At 41.7% G+C, this 23247-nt stretch overlaps 1 protein-coding gene across 1 annotated transcript in view; it reads right to left on the reverse strand.

The window, feature by feature from the left end:
- SLC23A2 (solute carrier family 23 member 2) overlaps positions 1-22353 on the reverse strand; it is a 137868-nt gene extending 115515 nt beyond the window's left edge. The window contains exon 1 of the mRNA XM_061208764.1: positions 22265-22353. The gene's annotated coding sequence lies outside the window, so the exon portion shown is untranslated. The remainder of the gene's footprint in view (positions 1-22264) is intronic.
- Positions 22354-23247: the final 894 nt, after the last annotated feature.

Consider the following 23247-nt stretch of genomic DNA (forward strand, 5'->3'; position numbering starts at 1 on the left):
TTTGCCAATATCTATCAAAATTTTAAAAACTGGAAAATCTTATCACTGTGCCCAACAATTTTACTGCTAGAAATTTACTTATGGGTAGTCTCTCCAAAGTATGTACAAGAAATTTCACTACAGTATTATTTATAATAGCAAAATTTTTTAAATAACCAAAAGGCCCATCAAGCTTTGGGATGAGGGAGATGGTAGAAGGAAAGGAGAGAAAAAAAAGAATGTTCCTTAGTAATGTTATTTGTGCTTAGTCTCACTACTTAAATTGCTGAATACCTGAATAAGAGCGAGGGAATAGGTCTTCAATTTCTTTACCCCCAGGCTTCACACCTGTGACCCTGACCAAGAACCCCAACAGCAACAGCCACTCAAATGTTAGTGGATTAAAAAAAAGTCAAAAGCATGTAAATGAAAATGAAAATATTTACCTCCTACCTTGTAATTAGTATAAGTGGCAAGACCGTGCCTGTTTGTTTTCTAGTTTAATCTACTTATGTGGAATTTAGCCTTAAAGAAGTATTACCTTATCATTAGCATTAACCTAACAATTATTCTCAGGATTGCATTTAGACCTTTGCTGACATGTGGAAAGGGCAAAGTCAAGCACAAAAGGACCGTCAGCACAACTTTGTCACAAAATGCAGAACAAGAAAGATCGTGTTTCAGATGCAGACCTGTCCTTATGCTTTCCATTACAAGCTGCTGAGCTACATTTCCTTGTGCTGCTGAAGCCCAAGCTCAAAACAGCATGAGGAGTCCCGGTTAGTGGAGTTAAGACCTAGCCAGAGAAAAACAAATGGTAAATCAAAATAAAAAGTAATAATAAACCTGGCAGGAGGTTTATGCAGTCTGCTTTTCAATGGGCCATGCTCAATCCTGGAACTTGCTCTATTATTCTTCCCTCTAAAGGAGTATCTCCAAGGCCCTAATGCATCCCTGGGCAGGATTACAAATTTTTCAGTCCCTTAAAAATTAACTCTCCATCTGCACAAAATATTTTGAAAGACAGTATTTTAGAGCACCAGAAGAAGTCAATTTTGTTACCCAGTGGGCTTCCTTGATCATTGTTTTAACTCCATATTCCCTAGCACAGGGCCTCAATTTTTAAAAACTTTTTAAAGATTTTAGTTCTCACTATGTGCCAGACATTGTACTATATATCGTATGTGTGAAATTCCATCTTCACAACAACCCTGGGAAAAACTGGGCCCACACTTTATAGGTAAGAAAACCCAGAAGGGGTGAGGCCTCCTGGTCAAGGTCCTGGAGCTTATAGGAGACATGACAAGACAGGGGACAGAGCCCATCAGGACTGTGACAGCAGAACCCTCACCTTTCATTATGACTCTACATTGCCTTCAATGTCACCACTAGAATAAACTGCAGGTACTGTATTTGTGGGAAAACAGAAGACTTAATTACTCAAAAATCACTTTCTTTTAAAGCCTCTTAAAAATGTATCAGTACGTTGTGGGGTGGGGTTTTCTGTTTTTTTAAGATTGGTAGACAGATATTCATCTTATCGTTTATTAAATGAATGTGTTTTATACATGCTTGTACCTATGCATGCATTTCACAATAAAAACCCAGAGCCTGACTCAGGCAGCGTCTCTGGAACAGAATGCAACACCAGTTATGAGCCTGACCCTCCATTATAAAGAAAAACGCATGAGATAACTATAGTTTAGCCAGATACCAACAAGTTCTTCACTGGAAAATATTTAGGCTGTGAATCTTTCAACTTCACTGTTTGTTCTAGGGCAACTTAGCATTGCCACTCACAGATGACTCTAGGTAAATAAGCACACAAATGCCATCAGAGTTATACCCGTCCAGGCTTCAACGAGCCTCCAGTGACCCTGTATTTTTTTTTTTTTTTTAATTTCAGAAACTAAACATTGGTCTTTTGCTGTTTGGGACAAAAAATACTAGTCATTTTAAATGATTAGAATATGAATAGAGAAATTATGGTTTTCTCCTTCTAAAACATACTTTGCATGCAAGGCCAAAAAAAAAGGGGGTAATTTACTTCCCAAAATAAAATCTTCATAACCATAAATCTATTTTAAGTTATTAAAAATTTACAGAGTCAAAAGGGAGGTATCCAACAGTGAAGATTAGTCAAGAAGAGGAATAGTGGAAAGAACATGGAAAAAAGTAACAAGAAAAGCCTTAAAAGAATATCTTATTTTTAGTGAAACAAATTATATACTTTGTACTTTGAAAAATGCAAGTTGCACAACATGTATAGTATAATCTGACTTTTATTAAAAGTATAATTACATAGAACATATTTGTGGACACAAGAATGGGTTGGGATGGCTAAACATCAAACTTCCTTGAGTGTAGGGGGCATAAGAGTCTATATGACTTTCAAAATTTGCTTTATCCAATTCTGACAAGTTAGAATTATTTTCCAACATGCATATGCTTCTTTTATAAATCCTTTAAAAAGCTAAAAAATATTGTTTTAAAAAAAGGTTCCATGATAGCAAAGTTGCAAATTAACAAAATATCATTTAGACAAATCACAGAAAAATTTTGAAAGTGAAAGTACTATGACTCTGAATACTTATTTTTGGAAAGTATTTTTTTAAGCTGATTGGTAAGACGAGTGTTTGGAAGAACTCACTTTCTACGCTATTGAACAACTATCATAGATCAAAACACAGAATTGGGTCAGAGGTTCTATCAGTAATATTGGGGAAATGCAAACATATTTTTAAGAAAGGAATCTTGAGAAAGGAATTAAGCAGGAGGAGCCACTCAACAAAAACAAGACTGAGTTATCAAGTGAGCATCCTTGAACTTCTGTCAAGTGGCCCTGTAACACCCCTCCCCTTCGTAGGTTCCACTGTACTCTGGAAACATGAAAACCTGCCCTTTGCACACAAGGCTACCCGGCTGACGTCATAGCCCAGGCCCTTGAGAGCATTTCAAAGGAAACATCACGTGGAGGGAGAACAATGACGTGCCACCCGACTTTCCCCCAACAAAGGCCACTCCGCACTCACAGGAAACTGTTCACAGTGCTTCTCTTCTTTTTTTTTTTTTTTTTTAATAAATTAATTAATTTATTTATTTTTTGGCTGCATTGGGTCTTCGTTGCTGCAAGTGGCCTATTCTCTAGTTGCGGTGAGCGGGGGTTACTCTTCGTTGCGGTGCACGGGCTTCTCATTGCGGTGGCTTCTCTTGTTGCAGAGCACGGGCTCTAGGCGCATGGGCTTCAGTAGTTGTGGAACGTGGGCTCAGTAGTTGTGGCTCACAGGCTCTAGAGCGCAGGCTCAGTAGTTGTGGCACACAGGCTTAGTTGCTCCACCGCAATGTGGGATCTTCCCAGACCAGGGCTCGAACCCGTGTCCCCTGCATTGGCAGGCAGATTCTTAACCACTGAGCCACCAGGGAAGTCCTCTCTTGTTTCTTAATAGGGGTGTGCAAAAGTGCTACATGCTGGGGTTTCCAGACTTTGATTTCCTAGAGAAAAAACAGTCACCAAAAAAATGTGGTAGGAATAATACAGAATTGTCATTTTTGCATTTTATTTATTTATTTAATTTATAAATGCAAATGCATTTGCATTTATTTTTGCATTTATTGTCATTTTGCATTTTGCATTTTTGCATTTTACCATTTCCTTAAAAAGGGATGTTAACACTTCAGAATCAGGAAAGAGATAACCAATGGCCAATACCATTCACAGGCCAGAAACTTTGAGTAGCCAAATCATTATATCAATTCAGTAGATGCCAAACAGGCTGACAAAACACCTACTCCTGATTTAACAAACAAAAACAAAACCTCTTCAATTAAAATTATGATACTTGCTGAATATAACAAAGAATATCTTCTGAAAACAAGGGCAAACACAAAAATACTGTATACTCTTCATGCTTTTACATTTAGTTTGTATATTTTAAAGGACTTATAAAAGAAGCACATGTGTATGTACCTGAAAATCTAGATGAAATGAGCAATTTTTTTAGGAAAACTGTTTTTTGAGATCCTGAATAAGTAACAATAAACAAATAGAGAAAAGTACAAAAGCAAAGAATTATTCACAAGAAAGGGACTTCCCTGGTGGCGCAGTGGTTGGGAATCCACCTGTCAATTCAGGGGACACGGGTTCGAGCCCTGGTCCGGAAAGATCCCACATGCCGCGGAGCAACTGAGACCGTGTGCCACAACTACTGGGCCTGCGCTCTAGAGCCCGCGTGCCACAACTACTGAGCCCACATGCCATAACTACTGCAGCCCGCGTGACTAAAGCCTGTGCTCGGCAACAAAGCGAAGCCACCACAATGAGAAGCCCGCACACCGCTACAAAGAGTAGCCCCCACTCGCCGCAACTAGAGAAAGCCCGTGCACAGCAACAAAGACCCAATGCAGCCAATAAATAAATAAATAAATAAATAAATGTATTTTAAAAAAAACAAAGAAAGGTGCCAGACTCAGACAAATTCACAGGCCAGTTATTTCCTAATCTTCCTGGTAATAAATGGGAAATTGGTAACCTTCCCAATTTCTTCTGGAAAAACTGACAAGCTAACAAAGAAAGCACAAGAGAAGAAAACTGTATGTTAACTTCACTTGTCATTCCTAGATTTTTTTTTTAACTTTTGCAAATATGACATGCAAGGAATGACATCTGGTTTTAATCCTGATTTCTTTGATCCATATGTCTACAGTTCTCTTATGAACTGTAAGTGCCTTTTGCCCATTTTCTTCAATAGGTTTGTTTTCTTTCTTATTCATCTGTAAGAGCTCCTTATAAATTAAGCACATTAACTCTTTATTGGGTTGCAAAATTATCCCCAGAAAGAGCAAAAGACTGCTTTTTCCATTTTGTTTATACCACCTGAAATGAAGGATTTTTTAAATTAATTTCTCTTAAGTCAAATCTAGTATCTTTTTGCAATTTCTTCTATCACTTTCATGCTTAGAAAGTCCCTCTCCATTCCAAGATCAGAGAAACAGTCACCATTATTTTCAGCCAGATGTTTTTGCACAAAATCATTTTAATATATGTAACATCCATCTCTAAAAAATGCATATCTAATAAAATCACTGTGCTAGAAAATAACTAGATAAGTATAATTATATTAACTTTAGTTGTAGAACAAGTCTAAGTAAATTATGACAGTAAAGTACTTTATGATAAAATACTACAAAGCCATTCTATAGTACACTATCTGATGACATGGGGAAATAGTCATGATCTGCTACTAAGTGGGGGGAAAATAGGCAGAACATCATTTTTATATAAAAACTACACTTATTTGAAAAGCCAGGCAGTATAGACACTTACGTAAACATTAACAGTGATCCTCCCTGGGTGTCAGATTCCAGGTGATGTCATTTCTTTATGCTTTTTTGTTTTATACATTACTTATGAATGTGTATTATATTTGTGATTAGAAAAAAAGTTTAAAATTCATAAATACATATGCAAAAAGAGTCACTAAAAATTTTTGCCCACATGCTTAAGTTGCAACTGTATTTCAAAAAAAATAAGACGCCTTTCCTTCACTTATTTAATCCCAGATTACAAATGGGATAATAAAAACTTAGTTCAAGAAAAATGGGGGTCTTGCCAATCTACCTAATTACCTAAATCAGGCACTAATGCCTGATTTATATTCTTGGCAAAATGACCCAGTTAATATCACAAGCCAATGGCAGTGATCAGTGGTGATAGTAACTCAAACTCGGCTAACACAAATGGTTCCATTTTCCCTAGTAGACTGTGCCTCAGTGTGTGAATGAGCACTGCCCAGCTCAATCAAGCTGAAAAGCCTGTTTTATGTACACTAACCCAAAACCTCCTTGGATGCAACTAGAGATTATCATACTAAGTGAAGTAAGTCAGAAAGAGAAAGACAAATACCATATGATATCACTTATATGTGGAATCTAAAATATGGCACAAATGAACCTACCTACAAAACAGAAACAGACTCACAGACATAGAGATCAGACTTGTGGTTGTCAAGGGGGAGAGGGAGAGGGATAGACTGGGAATTTGGGGTTGGTAGATGCAAACTATTACATTTAGAATGGATAATCAACAAGGTTCCCTGTATGGCACAGAGAACTATATCCAATCTCCTGGGATAAACCATAATGGAAAATAATATAAAAAAAAAAGAATGTCTATATGTGTAAAACTGAGTCACTTTGCTGTACAGCGGAGATTGGCACAACACTGTAAATCAACTATACCTCAATTTAAAAAAAAAACACAACCTCTTAAAACTTTCCAAAATGTCTAGGAGTGATCACAATTAGATAATGATCAGATTAAAATCCCGGGAGTCAAAATTTTGAACTCAAAACCAGAGAAGACTTGGAGATGGTCATGCCAGAGAAGACCTGGAGATGGTCATGCCAGAGTCCCAGACAGGCTGCTTCTCCCGAACTGTGCCCCAGTGCCTGACCCAGCACTCTGCCCAAAGATGGTGCTCAACAAAGGAGGGTGGGAGAATGAACACAAAGGGTTTAGAAATCCCGAAGCAGAGACTTACACCCAGTAGAGGCAGCAAGATAACCAGAACCCAGACCAGACTCATTTCTCATGAGAAGCTACGGAGAGGAAAACAGTGCCAGGATGGCAGAGGGCTCTTAGTGCCTACTCCATGCCGCTGCTACACTAAGTTCCCCGCCCACAACCTCGAGGAGTTAGCCCTAAAATGTAGTTAGGATGAGTGTTTCTAGAGACCTGGAATACAAGGGGAAGCCCGTTTTTTGAAAAAAGCCTAAAGGATATCATCAGAGTCACATAAGGCTATTATCAAAGTATGATGCAGAAGTCTCAAATTTTATTTTTTAATAGTACTGGAGCAAAAGTAAGGAATTAAGGCACAAGAGCTCCATCAACCCAAAATAGACATCATATGTGCCCAAAGGGACAAGCACTAAACACCAAAAGTACTGAAATTTAAAACTTGAGTGGAAAGTTTATAAATGACACCTAGCCTCACTTTCTGGCTGCTTAGAATAAGAGCACCCAACTTTCAGACCACACCACTTAAAGTTCCCATTTATTGGGACCAAGATGTTGAAAAATCTTCAAGTTCAAATTTTATTTTTTAATTCAGCTGATTATCCCAAGCATATTTTAACAGACAAGCAAATTTGAAATCTAAAAAATATTTTAAACAAAATCATGTTCTGATTATTCATCTTTAAGAAAAATATTTCCTTTGAAAAAAGATTAGATTTTTATTTTGAAAACCCCAAGAAAAATGAACTACAAATAAAAAAATGTATGTCTTGAATACATCATAAAATAAAATTATAAGGTAAAATGGGCAAAATATCTGTAACATTTATTAAAGTGCTAATATCCTGGATATAAAAAGAACTGCTGGGCTTCCCTGGTGGCTCAGTGGTTAAGAATCCGCCTGCCAATGCAGGGGACACGGGTTCAAGCCCTCGTCCAGGAAGATCCCACATGCCGCGGAGCAACTAAGCTCGTGTGCCACAGCTACTGAGCCTGCACTCTAGAGCTCATGAGCCACAACTACTGAGCCCACAAGCCACAACTACTGAAGCTCATGTGCCTAGAGCCCGTGCTCCGCAACAAGAGAAGCCACCGCAATGAGAAGCCTGCGCACCGCAACAAAGAGTAGCCCCCACTCGCTGCAACTAGAGAAAGCCCACACGCAGCAACGAAGACCCAACGCAGCCAAAAATAAATAAAGTAAATAAACTTAAAAAAAAGAGAGAACTGCTATAAATCACCAGGAAAAAGATGAACACAAGACTAGAAAAATCGGTGAAAGAAATGAGTAAGCCAAACAAAATACAAATGGCAAAAAAACCTCATTAAAAAGTGTTCAAACTCACTAGTTACCAAAGAAAAGCAAAAGAAACATGGTTCTATCCTTCACCCAAATTGTTTAAAAAAATTTTTTTAAGTTTAAATAATAACAGTAATTCCCTAACCTGGATGCAGAAGTATCTGGTATATATGTTACATATGTATCAAAGCCTTAAAAATGCAAATGATATCCCCTCCAAAAATGTAGTCTGAAGAAAAAAAATCAGAAAGATGCATATAGATTTCCGTACAAGGCTGTTCACCATTGTATTATGTTCACCACAGCAAAAAAAAAAAAAGGCCCTGTATGATCTCTATTTTGAAACACACACAAATAAACATATATGTATGCATGCATATACACACAGACATTTTACTTTCAAATAAATCAGAAAAAAAAGGATCATCAATGAGTAAACGAAACTATTTTGTGTATGAGTTTTCACCACAATCCTAATATTCCTTAATATCTCTAAGACAGGACACCAGTCCCACTTCCAGATCTTTTTCCAGTAATTCTTATCTTAATTCTGACCAATTGCTTCATATACTTCAAGAGCGATTCTAACCAACAGCTTCTGTGTTCTCCATATCATAATCCCTAAAATCACTGTGAATTTCCTGCATATTCTTCTCAAATCACCCCATTTCCTAGAGTGAAAAGAAAAAGAACACTAATAAAATTCCTGAGAAATAACAGACACTCTCCAGGGACTCCGCTCTATCCTTGCTCTCTGTACAGACTAGGGACAACTACACATACCCGGGAGGAAGTCAAAAGCAAAATCATTTCTTGGGAGAATAACATCAGTGATCATATTAAATTAAGAGAAAGTGCACAGACCTCTCTAATACATTCTTCACCAAAGTGACCTAATGCTTCACACATGAGGATCTCACAGTATGTTTAGTCAACTATGCAAAGTCTTTAAAAGCAAATATCTGCATTTTAGTTCATTTAAAGCAAGGGTTCTCAAAACCTGGCAGCACACTGGAATCACCTGGGAGATTTTTTAAAACCTCTATGCTTTTGCTGTATTCTGATCAACTGCACCCTAGTTGATTCCAATTTGCTGTCAAGGTTAAGGACCACTGACTTGAAGCATGTTTTTCGAACATCAGATAATGACTCACCAGAGTGAGTAGAGAAATCAATGCAGTGGGCTGGGGCCAGCAACTTTTTTAATTAAAAAATAAATAAAAGAATGGAACAGACTAGAAGAAAATATCAGAATGTATTGCTCCTAGTGCAGATTCATATATTCTCAAGAAATTTTTCAATTAAAAATATATAATTCTTGCTAACACATATATATGGAATCTAAAAAAAAAAAAAAAAAATGGTCATGAAGAACCTAGGGGCAAGATGGGAATAGAGACGCAGACCTACTACAGAATGGACTTGAGGATATGGGGAGGGGGAAGTGTAAGCTGGGACAAAGTGAGAGAGTGGCATGGACATATATACACTACCAAATGTAAAATACATAGCTAGTGGGAAGCAGCCACATAGCACAGGGAGATCAGCTCGGTGCTTTGTGACCACCTAGAGGGGTGGGATAGGGAGGGGTGGGATAGGGAGGGTGGGAGGGAGGGAGACGCAAGAGGGAAGAGATATGGGGATATATGTATATGTATAACTGATTCACTTTGTTATAAAGCAGAAACTAACACACCATTGTAAAGCAATTATACTCCAATAAAGATGTTTAAAAATATATATATAATTCTTGACAATACTACCCAGATTGATCTACAGATTCAGTGTAATCACTATCAAAAATTCCATCTGCCTTTTTGGTAAAAATTGACAAACTGATTCTAAAATTCAAATGGAAATGCAAAGGACATAGAATAGCCAAAACAATCTTGAAAAAGAACAAACTGGAGGACTCACGTTTTCCAATTTCAAAACTTAATACAAAGCTGTGGTAATTAAGACAGTATAGTACCGGTATACAGATAAACATATAAATCAACAGAATAAAATTGAGAATTCAGAAATAAATCGTAACATTTGTCAGGTGATTTTTGACAAGGGTGCCAGGACAATTCAATGGGGGAAAGAATAGCCATAGCCTTTTCAAAAAATGTTGCTGAGATGATTGGAAATCCACACATAAAGGAATGAAGTTGGACCCCTACCTCACGCCATATACAAAAAGGATCAAAGACCCAAATCTATGAGATAAACTATAAAACTCTTCAAAGAAAACATAGGGGTAAATCTTCTTAGATATGACAACAAAAATACAAGCAACAAAAAAAGAGAAATGGGACTTTAACAAAATTAAAAACCAGAAGTTTTTAATTAAAATTTCAGAAAGTTTAATTTAAAACTCAAAGTTTCAAAGGACACCAGCAAGAAAGTAAACACAACACATAAAATGGTAAAAGTTATTTGTAAAGTATATATCAGATAAGGGACTCATATGTCAAATATATTAAGAAAGCTTACAACTCAACAATAAAAAGACAATTCAATTTACAAATGAGCAAAGGATTTGATAGACATTTCTCCAAAGAAGACATACAATTGGCCAAAAAGCACATGAAAAGATGCTCCACACCATTAGGAAAATGCAAATAAAAACCACAAGACACACTTCACACCCACTTAGATGGCTATACTCAAAGACAGACAATAATGCATGTGGAGAAATTGGAACCATCATAAATTGCTGATGCACCCACTTTGCAAAAGTTTGGCAGTTCCTCAAAATTTTAAACACAGAATTACCATATAATCCAGTAATTCCACTCCTTGATATTTACCAAAGAAAATTAAAAACATGATCACACAAAAACATGTACATGAATGTACACAGCAGCATTATTCATAACAGCTGAAATCTAGAAACAACCCAAATGTCCATCAACTCATTAATGGATAAACAAAATGTGGCACTGATTCTTGCGACAAGGTGGATGAACCATAAAAGCATTATGCTAAGTAAAAAGCCAATCACAAAAGACCACATATTGCATGATTCCATTTATATGAAATGTCCAGATAAGGCAAAATCACAGAAATAGAGTACAGATTAGTGGTTGCCAAGGCCTGGTAGGGGGAGGGAAGAAAGGGGAATGACTGCTAATAGGTATGGGGTTTCTCTTTGGGGTGAAAAAAAATGTTCTGAAATTAGATAGTGGTGATGGTTACACAAATCTAAAAACAACTGAAGCGCACCTTTCAAAGGGTAGACTTTATGGTGTGTGAATTATATCTCAATAATGCTTTTTTTTAAGGCTATTCGTCAAGTGCCCCTTCCCTATCATTCCCACAGAACCTCATATGGTTCCTTTACCATACAATAAAAAGGTTATTTATTCGTACTAACTCAAAGGCCTTACTTCCGAGCCTTATATTTCATGACCAGATCACAAGATCGCTTTGGGTATCACAACTAATTTTTTTAGTTAGTGAAATAGAAATAGAAAATTATCAGAATACACAGCATATAATGTTTTTATGACACTTGTTTTTGAGATACACACACACAGACACACGGACATATATATGTTGATGAAAAATGAGTCAGTCAAAACAAAGTCTGGAAAATATATTTTAGGAGTTGATTGACACCTATTCAAGAAACAAAACAAGGGACTTCCTTAGCGGTCCAGTGGTTAAGACTCTGCGCTTCAAATGCAGGCGGGCTCAGGTTCGATGCCTGGTCGGCGAACAAGGATCCCGCAAGCCGCTTGGTGTGGCCCCCAAAAAAAAAAAAAAGAAACAAAACAATAAGTACAAGATCTCAGAGTCAAAAACAAATTGAAAGAAAATTGAAATCACTTTGTAGCATCACCCTAGGCAATGAACTAAACATGAGAAAAAGTGAACTGGGGACTTCCCTGGTGGCACAGTGGTTAAGAATCCACCTGTCAATGCAGGGGACACGGGTTCAATCCCTGGTCCGGGAAGATCCCACATGCTGTGAAGCAACTAAGCCCGTGTGCCACAACTACTGAGCCTGCACTCTAGAGCCCAAGAGCCACAACTACCAAGCCCGCGTGCCACAACTACTGAAGCCCACACACCTAGAGCCCAGGCTCTGCAACAAGAGAAGCCACCACAATGAGAAGCCCACGCACCGCAACGAAGAGTAGCCCCTGCTCGCCACAACTAGAGAAAGCCTGCACGCAGCAGCAAAGACCTAACGCAGCCAAAATATAAATTAATTTAAAAAAAAAAAAAAAAAGAAAAAGTGAATTGGACCCCATGTCTGTTTTTATTGATCAAGTGAAATAATAAAAGATTCCCTACCCCATTTACCTCCCAGGACTTCTGCGTGGGTTCAGAGGAGCCTCCTGCTCCTAGGATGTTCAGGATCCCTGCTGGAAATGCAGGGCCCCAACTTACACTGGGTGTCAAAAAGCAGGTACAAAAAGGAGAACAGAAAGGGGAAAATCGATATTGCTAGTATATTGTTTATCTTCACAGGGATGAAAAAATAACGAGAAACAAGAACCCACAAAACTTCTCTGAGGGAGAGAACATTTTCAAAGACTGAGGGTCAGAATCCTTGACACAAAAGATGCAAACAGCACAGAATATCTGAACCTGAAGGAAAGATATAACTTGTATAATTCCTTCCAGCAAGAAATTTGAGGTCATCCTTAAATCAGCATAGAAACTGAATTTGGAGAATTACCACAAAAACAGGGACAGACTCTACCAAGAATTTTTTTTATGGTACATAAAATTCCAGGGTCAATGTCAAGGTGACAAACTTTGTTTATTCAAAACACTATGTATATTGTAATTTAGTGAAAAAGACATTGAAAATAGGATACTTTACTATCATTAAAGATTATATACAATAATGCATTCCAATAAATATTGAAAATAAGAAGGACCACTACCACTTAAACTACCATTTAAACCTGTTCTGTAAGTACTCTGCAGTTTATATTAAGAAAAAGAAGTATTTAAGAAGAAAAAAAAACAAATGATGGTTTGCAGCTATTATGACTGCCTATTTAAGAAACTAAAGAGAATCAACTGAAAAGTAAGAATAACAGAGTTTGGTTAGGTAGTACACCAGGCACGGTGCTATTTCATTTTCCTTGTTGACACACAAAATGACTCTGTTTCCCAGCTCCCTTGCATCTAGGATAGGGCCAAGAGACTGTGGAAGAAAATACTACTAACTCCAAGCTTGACCCATAAAAAAAATCTTCCATACACAAAATTTGCCAAAGTCTGGCAAACTTAGAGGCCAGATTTTGAAGTCAATTGTGTTATAAGGTGGAAGGAGTCTAAATCCCCAACTCACCAGTTAGGGGAGAACCACCTAGAAAAATGTGAGCAAGAAATAACTTTTTATTTTGTTAAGTGTACAGATTTTGGCTAGCGTTAACTAAGCTGAACAACATAGGAGGTCAGTTACAAGAGATACAGACTGCATGCAGTATACTTGCTTTACACCAATTAGGAAATAGTGTATATGTAAAGGAGAAGGAGGAAAATCACCTCATTCTAAATAGCAAGTATTTTAAAATAAAGAGCAATCAATAAGTGATCTGTAGACCATACATTAGGAAGAATCTAAAAAATGAGAGCTACTAAAGATCTGTATGAATCAAAAGGTTTGTTTATGGACAGAACAATTCAATATTATAAAGATGAAAAGTCTCCCCAAATTAACAAACGTTCAATGAAACTGCCCATTAAAAGTTATTTTGAAACCCTAAACTGAAACATACTGGGAAAAAAATTGAGCATAGGCACTATTACATAGTAAAGCTTACTATAAAGTGATTATTATGATGAAAATAGCAAGGTCATGGCTAAGGAATACACAGATAAATGGAATAACACAATAAGTCCCATGACAGATATAAGGATTCAGCATACGATTATGGTTATTAAGTTAATAAGAAAAGAATGAATTAATGAATAAATGGTGTTGGAATTAATGTAGAGAAAAAAAATCCTTACTTCATACCATACTCTAATACAAATACTAATTATAGCTGAATATTAAAAAAAGAACTAAGAGAAAATATACACGCATATTTATAAAATCTTGGGATAGAGAAGGCATGGGAAGGATAAACAACTGACAGATTTGAATTCAAAGCATACAGCATATATTCGCAACTTATGACCAAAAAATGCAAATTTTTTTAAATTTATTTTTTTATTGAAGTATAGTTGATTTACAATGTTGTGTTAATTTCTGCTGTACAGCAAAGTGACTCAGTTATACACATATACACATTTTTTATATTCTTTTCCATTACGGTTTATCCCAGGATATTGAATATAGTTCCCTGTGCTATACAGTAGAACCTTGTTTTTTATCCATTCTATATGTAATAGTTTGCATTTACTAACCCCAAACTCCCACTCCATTCCTCCTCTATCCCCTCCTCCCCCTTGGCAACCACAAGTCTGTTCTCTATGTCTGTGAGACTGTTTCTGTTTCACAGATAAGTTCATTTGTGCCATATTTTAGATTCCACATATAAGTGATATCATATGATATTTGTCTTTCTCTTTCTGACTTACTTCATTTAGCATGATAATCTCTAGGTGCATCCATGTTGATGCAAATGGCATTATTTTGTTCTTTTTTATGGCTGAGTAGTATTCCATAGTATGTATGTACCACATCTTCTTTATCCATTCATCTGTCGATGGACATTTAGGTTGCTTCCATGTCTTCGCTACTGTGAACAGTGCTGCTATGAACATAGGAGTACATGTATCTTTTTTTTAATTTTTAAAATTATTTATTTACTTATTTATTTATCCGTTTTGGGTCTTAGTTGCAGCACACGGGATCTTCACTGCAGCATGTGGGGTCTTTTGTTGCAGTGCACAGGCTTCTTTATAGTTGTGGCGCAGGGGCTCCAGAATATGCAGGCTCAGTAGTTGCGGCACACGGGCTCTCTAGTTGCAGCACACAGGTTCTCTAGTTGTGGCGTGTGGGCTCTCTAGTTGTGGCACACGGGCTCCAGAGCACGTGGGCTCAGTAGTTGCGGAGCGCGGGCATAGCTGTGGAGCACGGGCATAGCTGTCCCGCAGCATGTGGATCTTAGTTCCCTGACCAGGGATTGAACCCATGTCTCCTGCATTGGAAGGCAGATTCTTAACCACTGGACCACCAGGGAAGTCCCCGTATCTTTTTTTTAATAAATTTATTTATTTGTTTATTTTTGGCTGTGTTGGGTCTTCGCTTCTGTGCGAGGGCTTTCTCCAGTTGCGGCGAGCGGGGGCCACTCTTCATCGCGGTGCGCGGGCCTATCACTGTCGCGGCCTCTCCCATTGCAGAGCACAGGCTCCAGATGCACAGGCTCAGTAGTTGTGGCGCACAGGCTTAGTTGCTCCGTGGCATGTGGGATCTTCCCAGACCAGGGCTCGAACCCATGTCCCCTGCATTGGCAGGCGGATTCTTAACCACTGCGCCACCAGGGAAGCCCCCCTGTATCTTTTTGAATTATAGTTTTGTCAAGATATATGCCCAGGAGTGGGATTGCTGGATCGTATAGTAATTCTATTTTTAGTTTTCTGAGGAACCTCCATACTGTTTTCCACAGTGGCTGCACCAACTTACATTCCCACCAACAGTGTAGGAGGGTTCCCTTTTCTCCACACCCTCTCTAGCATTTGTTTAAAAGATGCAAATCTTAATAGCATATTTCTCAAACAAAGTGAAAGCAGGATCAAATGTAACACGTCTAGCAGCATCAACTTTACTCAAAGATTAAGGAGGAAAAGTGTTTCATGTTAAACCAAGCACTGATGTTTCTGGAATAGAATATAAACTTTACATTAATTTCAGATAAAAAGACTTAAAAGTGTCATGCTTTTTATAGTCCCTAACACTTCAAAATATGCATATATTCCCCCGTATCATACTTCTATGGAATAATTTGTGAAGCAATGTCTTAATATAGAAAGAGCTCCTGAGGGACTTCCCTGGTGGTCCAGTGGGTAAGACTCTGCACTCCCAATGCAAGGGGCCGGGGTTCGATCCCTGGTCGGGGAACTAGATCCTGCATGCATGCAGCAACTAAGAGTTCGTGTGTCACAACTAAGGAATCTGCATGCCGCAACTAAGAGTCCACGTGCCTCAAGAGCTCACGCAACCAAAATAAATAAATAAATATTAAAAAAAAAAAAAGGAAGAGCTCTTGATAATAAAATATGAACTCAAACTTTTTTTGTCTTTTGGCTGTACCACACGGCATGTGGGATCTTAGTTCCCCGACCAGGGATGGAACCCACGCCCCCTGCATTGGCAGTGTAGAGTCTTAACCACTAGACCACCAGGGAAGTCCTGAACTCAAACTTTTCAGCACTGACCACATAAGTATTACTATGAAGCAGGGATAAGCAAACTTTCTACAAGAGCCAGATACCAAATATTTTAGGCTTGCAGGTCATATGGTCTCTTGAATGGGCATGACTATGTCCCAGTGAAACCTGATTTACAAAAACAGGTGCTGGTGGTTCCCCAATCAGCAGCATCCTCATCATCTGGGAACTGGTTAGAAATGCAGACCAGGCCCCATCCCAGACCTTCTGAATGAGAAACTCTCAAGTTTAAGATCTATCATGTTAGACAAGGAAGAGGCTGTACCCCCAACCAGGTGATATGCCTTTGGAGACAGCAAAGAATTTAAGCCAGCACTGCAGAGGGGACAAGAAAGCCACACCGAATTGGAGACTGAAATCCCAACTACAGCGGAATTGTGAGAAACAGCGTTTCAAGCAGTGCTTTTCATCAGAAGCGGGGGAGAAGACCATCCACAGAGTCATTATACCAAGAACTCTGTAATGAAGCCTTGGTCCAGAATGGAAAAGTTAATGCAGGTTTAATTAACGCTGGGGCATGTATGTCTTCACTTGAACAAAGGGAAGCCACCTCAAAGGAAGCCTGTATAAAAGAAATGTGCATGTGTTGGGGTAGGGGGTTGTGGGAGGATCCTACAGGAATAAATGACGGAAAGGAAGGAACAAAGGACCCAAGCTGGGGTGCAGAGAAAAAAACACTGAGCCTGGAATGAACAACAGGATGGATAAGAGGAGGCAGGAGAAAGCGAGGAGGATCTGTTCTCCTTCAGCCTCAGCATGTACCCTCCACACTGCCCCAGAGTTTCCTACAATGTACATCTCTACAAGTCACTCCCCTTCTGGGAATTTCTTGGTGGTCTTCCAGACAAAATTCAAGCCCCATAATATAGCATCAAAAGGACCTTTAAGCTCTGTACACCCTTTCCACCTACCTCATCCTCAGCCTCCCTCCAACCATCCTGACACATTCAACCCCTCTCACAAGCCCCTCCACCTTTACTCATGCCACTCCCACCTCCCCCTCCCCCACACCCACCCAAGGGGCATGGCAATCAGACCAGCCCTGCGTCAAATTCTGACTCAGCTACTATGACCTTGCGCAAGGAGCTGCCCACCACCAACTTCAGCATCCTCAGATGTAACATGGGAATAGTAATACCTATTTCCATAGGGCTGCTGTGATTAAATGCCATTAATAAACACAGGAAGTGCTAGGCAAAGCACCTGTTGACCAACTGACACTAGTTTCTCTGCCGTCTTCTATGCCAACAGGAGCTAAGAAACACAGACCTTCAGGCAAGACTTGGGAATAGCATTCTATCATTGAGGGTCCCAAGGTTTACTGGAGCATTAAGAGCAGAATTCAAGACCCAAGAGTTAAACTAGAAAAGTTTATCAAGCTCCAGTTCCTTCACTGATAAGATGCAGACCAGAACCACGTTGGCTGCCAGCTGTTGAAACCAACAATAGTGACCTCAAGTGTTCAGCACATAGTCAATACCCATTGGCACCATCATTATTGCACTGGTCCTATCACATGGGGCTCACTGTCTAGTCTTTCTTGGGTCCCCTCTACTGCTTAGAGAGGTTCCTGGAGAGAAGAGTTTTAAACTGCTCTTGAGTTCAACTTAGAAGATGGGAAGATTCAACTCTGTAAGAGTCACATGCACATAAATGAGAGAGAGGTGGCCACCCAGACGGGTGAACCTCCACCAGGCACTCATTGAGATGCCCCAGGGCAAGTGACACAAAGAGACTGAAGGATCAGCTGCTTTGGGAAAAACCTGTGGAAAGAACCCGTGAGTAAAGAAGGCTTTCTGGACCACAGACCATAAAAAGCCATGGTTTGTGGCAACCAGGCAACATGAGGCCCAGTGCAACCCTGACCCCCTCACTGAAGGAGGAAACTGAAGAACTCATCAAGGGTACAGAGAAACAATGATGAAGGAAGAACTGGAGTCAAGACCATGGCTAACAGGAAGAGGCTGCGAGCTGCACTCTTAAGTTGCTGAAAAGTTCACAGGCAGTGAGACTACTTGATTGAAGTCCTAAGTATGATCCTCCATGAGCCTATGCAGTATCCACTACTGTACCCATTACACTTGAATACTTAGATATTTCTGTATATAGTGTATATGCAAATCATGTCTATCACACTTCCCAAGATGTAGGGACTTGTCAGAGGCCATTTTTGATGAATCCAAATTTTTGCTTTTTGTGTTACCTTTAGATTTTAGGCCTGCATAACAACAACAACAAAAAAAATATGAAGTAATGCAAGAGATGGTTATGAAAAAACAAGTAGATGGAACTTTCCTTTATGGGGTAAATTTTCAAGGAGGGTCTTAGAGGCCACCTAGACTTGAGGTGAGGGACTTACCTGCCTGAGGTCAGAAGAGAGAATTAAGACAAAGGACAATGAGAAGTTCCCAAGAAGAGTTACATTTCCATGGAAGAAGACCTCCCCCAAAACATCCACCCTCTCCTTACCACTGCATTTAGTTGCATCAGGTTGGCATGGCAACTTAACATATCATGTGGCATGTGGCTCCTGGGGCAGCCACTTTCCTTCTAGGTGCTTAGGCCAGAAACCCTGCCGTTGCCCTCAACTCCCTCTCTCACCCCCCACAGACGGTCCATCAGCAATCTCCTCAGCCCCACCTCACAATCCGACACTTCTCACCACCACCCCACCAGCACCCACCTCCACTCAATCACCATCTTCAGCCCTGTACTAGCTGCCTGTCCTGCAGCCCTACCCTGCTCACCCTGACTTCATTCTATTCTCACACATCAACAACCAGCATGTCTCTATCCCTCCTCTATTCAAAATTCTCCAATGGCTCCTACCCCACCTCAAAGTAAAATCTACAGGCCTTCCTAGGTGCCACGCAGCCTTAAATGATTCAACTCCCATTGTCTTTCAGATCTCAGTCATTCTCTCTTTCTCCTGCCTCAGGGCCTTTGCATCTGCAGTTTCCTCCACGGGAATGCTCTTCCCCCAGATATCCATATGACTCACTTCCTTCACATCTTCACTCAAAGATGACTCAGAGCTTCCCGTTCTACATTTCCTACAATTTCAGCTCCCACGGCAACACTTAATACCCCCAATCCTGCCAGATTCTTCTTCAGAGCACAAAGTCTCATTGTCTGCCTCCACACTAGAGTGTGAGCTCTGTGTGGTGAAGAAATCTCCATGCAGCATCTGGAGCACCAAGGTAGTTACCTGGTACACAGTCGGCAGTCAATACATGTATTAAATGTGGGGAGGCCTGTGAAAAGCATAAGCTGCAAGCAGACCTCAATTCTTACAGAGACAACAATCTAGAACCGGTGACAAAACAACAGGCCAGAAATAGCAAAGCCAAGGAGAAAATGAAGAGAGTGCCATAAGGAGCACAAAGGACCAGTTTAAACCGCTTAGTAGTAGCTCACAGCTTAACCTGAAGCAGGAATGCTCCCCAGCAAAAGAAAGAAAGCAAGCCCAGACTCAGGCCCTCTAGGGAGAGAATAACTGGAAAAAGAGCAGGGAATGAAAATGAATTAATGAGGTTACCTGGCACTGGGAACAGACTAGCATGTTGGGAGTTTTTTAGGCAAGGCCTGGAAACAGGTCAGGGAAGGACTGCAAAATGTTTAAGTTAAAATAGCATGAGGGACTTCCCTGGTGGCGCAATGGTTAAGAATCTGCCTGCTAATGCAGGGGACACGGGTTCGAGCCCTGGTCCGGGAAGATCCTACATGCCGCAGAGCAACTAAGCCCGTGCACCACAACTACTGAGCCTGTGCTCAAGAGCCTGTGAGCCCCAAGTACTGAGCCCACGTTCCACAACTACTGAAGCCCGCGCGCCTAGAGCCTGTGCTCCACAACAAGAGAAGCCACCCCAATGAGAAGCACGAGCACGGCGACAAAGAGTAGCCCCCGCTCGCCACAACTAGAGAAAGCCCGCGCGCAGCAACTAAGACCCAACACAGCCAATAAATAAATAAATAAATAAATAAATAAAACAGCATAAGAGGATTAAATAAAAATAAGTTTTTAAAAAGCTTTCATTTACAAGTACAAAGCACTATATAATTGCAAATTATGACTGATGATTTTTAATTCCCTTAACCACAATGGGAAAAAACCTTAAGTCACCAGTGATGCCAGAAATGAGTACCCAAATGGATCCCAGGTTTGTCTCTGGAGACACTGAAGATGGTGGCAATAACCAACTCAGGATTTCCAGTATCCAACACACTAGACCTTAGGCTACTTGAAGGCAAAAGATTGGGTTTTAGTCAATAATATTTGGATTAACAGCACTTGTCACCAAATTAGCTGATGTACATCTAACTCATTTCTGCAATGCTATTATAAATCCACTAGCCTTTGCTACACAAACCAGATAGGCAGTGTGGCATGAAACCTAGCAAAACCCTATCCAATATTCTAGACAGGTACTTTCATAAGCATTTTTGAAACATCCTAACAGACATTAAAATTCGGCTTGACTGTGCCACATTCAGAAAACACAACTGCCACAAAACCATCTTTGGGAGTGGGGGGGAACTACTATGAAAAGTTATTGAAATACCTAGTTTCTTTAAAAAAAAAAAAAAAAAATCACTCCCCACTCCAAGCAAAGAAACCAAAAGAGAAATGCCCTGGTATTCAAAGAAAGAAGCTGGTCACCATTTTGGCAACGATATAGTCTAGAAAGCAGATAGCTCATGTTCAGGCTATCAGGTGAAACAGATTGTCAGCTGGACACACCTACTCACCCCCTTTTAACTAACAGGTGTGTCATGAGGGCTTACACTGTGCACACCCACTGCTGGGCTTCTAAAAGGCAGGTGCCCAAAAGCTATTAAATTTTGGATGAGTGAAAAGAGACCAGTAGTGATAGGTTCACAAGTGACCCTGATAGAGTCAACCATGACCCTGTACAGAATTCAGAATTTCTGAGCCAAAAGGCCCTTTTTATAAATCTCACCAGACTCACCTTCAGGGGCCAAGTGGGCCAAGTCATATGCAAAGGTGAAAAGGCAGGTCTAGATAGCTTGGAAGGGCGAGGCCCCAGTCCAACAGCATTCAAATGCAAAAATATAACAATTAAAATGTTCCAACCATCCGTGATTCTAACCTCTGGCTTCAGAGAGGAAGAAACTGGGTGAGGGAGATCACATGCCAATTAATGACAGCTCAAACCAGACTGTGCACGTCCTCACACTGCCCAGCCTTCTCTGCACACAGACGTCCAAATATCAGCAGGGACAGCATCTTCCCCCTCCTCTCTCCCATCACTGCACGACTAAAAGTAGTCAGCAACTGCTAATGTCTCAGACCCAGAAATCCCTTATAAGTGACTTTCTTCCACCTACAGTTGCCTTCACTTACCCTTTGGGTTGACAATCAAGAATTTCCCATCAGTCATGCTTAAAACCCCCAGCCTGTAGGCCGAATCCCTATCAGCTGCCCATCAAAGGGACATCTAGAGTCATAGGAAGGAGAAAATTCTGCGCCCATAAACTAGTCACACTCGAAAATGACAATTTCTCTTTCCAGCAAGGTGGCAACAAGGGGTACCGCGACCCCCGGGGAACTGGCCAGACAGAAAGGCCCTGGGGTCGGAGCGAGAGCTCCTAAATACTCGGCGCAGCCATTGTAGGGGAGAAAGAAGACAAAAATGTAAAAGGCACCCCCCTCCGCTGCCCCTCTTGATGGCCCTGCATTCCTGGGGGCACGGGGATGCCCGCGCGCACCGCCTGCGGAGGGCCGACCGGAGAGCGACCCCAGGCCGCGCGGGCCGAGGGCCGGGGAGGAGGCGGCGGGGACCGGGTCCCCGGGGGACCCCACTCGCCTCCCCGCGGCGCGGCCTCAGGGCCCGAGCGCGCGGCGGCTCCGGCCGCAGGCAGGGGTGAGCGCCCGGGGGCCCGGCGGGGCTGCGGGTCGCCGGGCATCCCTGGGCCCCGCGGTCAGGGTGGTCGGGGGACCCCGGAGACGGGCCGGGGTATGGGGGCGCAGGCCGCGCCGCTGACAGCGCGCGGGGGCCGTGCCTGGTCGGCCTCGTGGGCGCGGCGGGCCCCTCGCAGCCAGGCCCGGCAGGTGCGGTCCGCGGGACGGGCGGGGGGCGCGGCGGCCCGGCTCTCACCTGGCTGCAGACCGCCGGGATCCCGTCCTGCCGCCACGCCTCGGCTCCGCAGTAACCGCCGCAGCCTATGGTCCCAGCAACAGCCGCCTGCAAAATGGCGCCGCGGAGGGGCGGGCCAGGGGCGGGGAGCCGCAGAGCCGCCCGCCCCCGCGCCGGCCCGGACCCACCTCCCTCTCCGCGCCAGACCCCCGCCCTCTGGCCTCCCCCGAGGGAGGGGCTCCCCCTCAGCGCCTGCTAAGCTAGGCGAGCCGCTTGGCACCCCAGGCGCCCCCCCTCGTCGTCCTCTCCGCCCGCCACGTTCATTTTATTTCCCGCCCCCATGCGTGGAAATCGCCACCCTTCTCGTGCCTTCCAGTCACACCTGCTTCTGGGGACCCACCTGGAATACGGAGTGCTCGCCCGGAGTCTCCCCCTCCTCGTACCCCCTTTTTACCCAGCCTGACACCGAGCCCTGTCATTTCTCGGTGAAGATAAGCAATCTGCGGCGCCTTGGGCTCAGTGGTTTGGATGTCAAGGCACTTTCACCGTTTCTCCAGTTAGGCTGTCAGGTTTTTTAACTTACTGGGGAAGAGATCCTCATTACATTATACAAACACAGTAATATAGACCGAGGCTTCTCAGACTCCCCTGAGGGTCTTGTTTAAATGCGGGTTTTGATTCCGTGGGTCAGGGTGCAGCCCGAAATTCTGCATTTCTAAAAAGCCCCCTGGTGATGCCGCTGGGTAAGGGCGGCTGAGCGGAAAGGCCTCAGGTAAATCCGTGGCCCTCAATCTTTAGCGCGTCGCAACTTCACCTTAACTGCCTCAAGATGCACGTGGCTGGGCCCCACCCCCAGGGCTTCTGAAGCCAGAGGTGTGGAGTGAGGCTCCAGATTTTGCATTTCTGGCAAGTTCCCAGGTGATGATAATGCTGTTCTCTGGGGTTCACCCTTTGAGAGCCACTACTGAAGACTATCTGAACACATGGCCAAACAAACGAACAAA

Source organism: Eubalaena glacialis, chromosome 13 (genome assembly GCF_028564815.1).
Source record: "Eubalaena glacialis isolate mEubGla1 chromosome 13, mEubGla1.1.hap2.+ XY, whole genome shotgun sequence".
Classification (NCBI taxonomy): Eukaryota; Metazoa; Chordata; class Mammalia; order Artiodactyla; family Balaenidae; genus Eubalaena; species Eubalaena glacialis.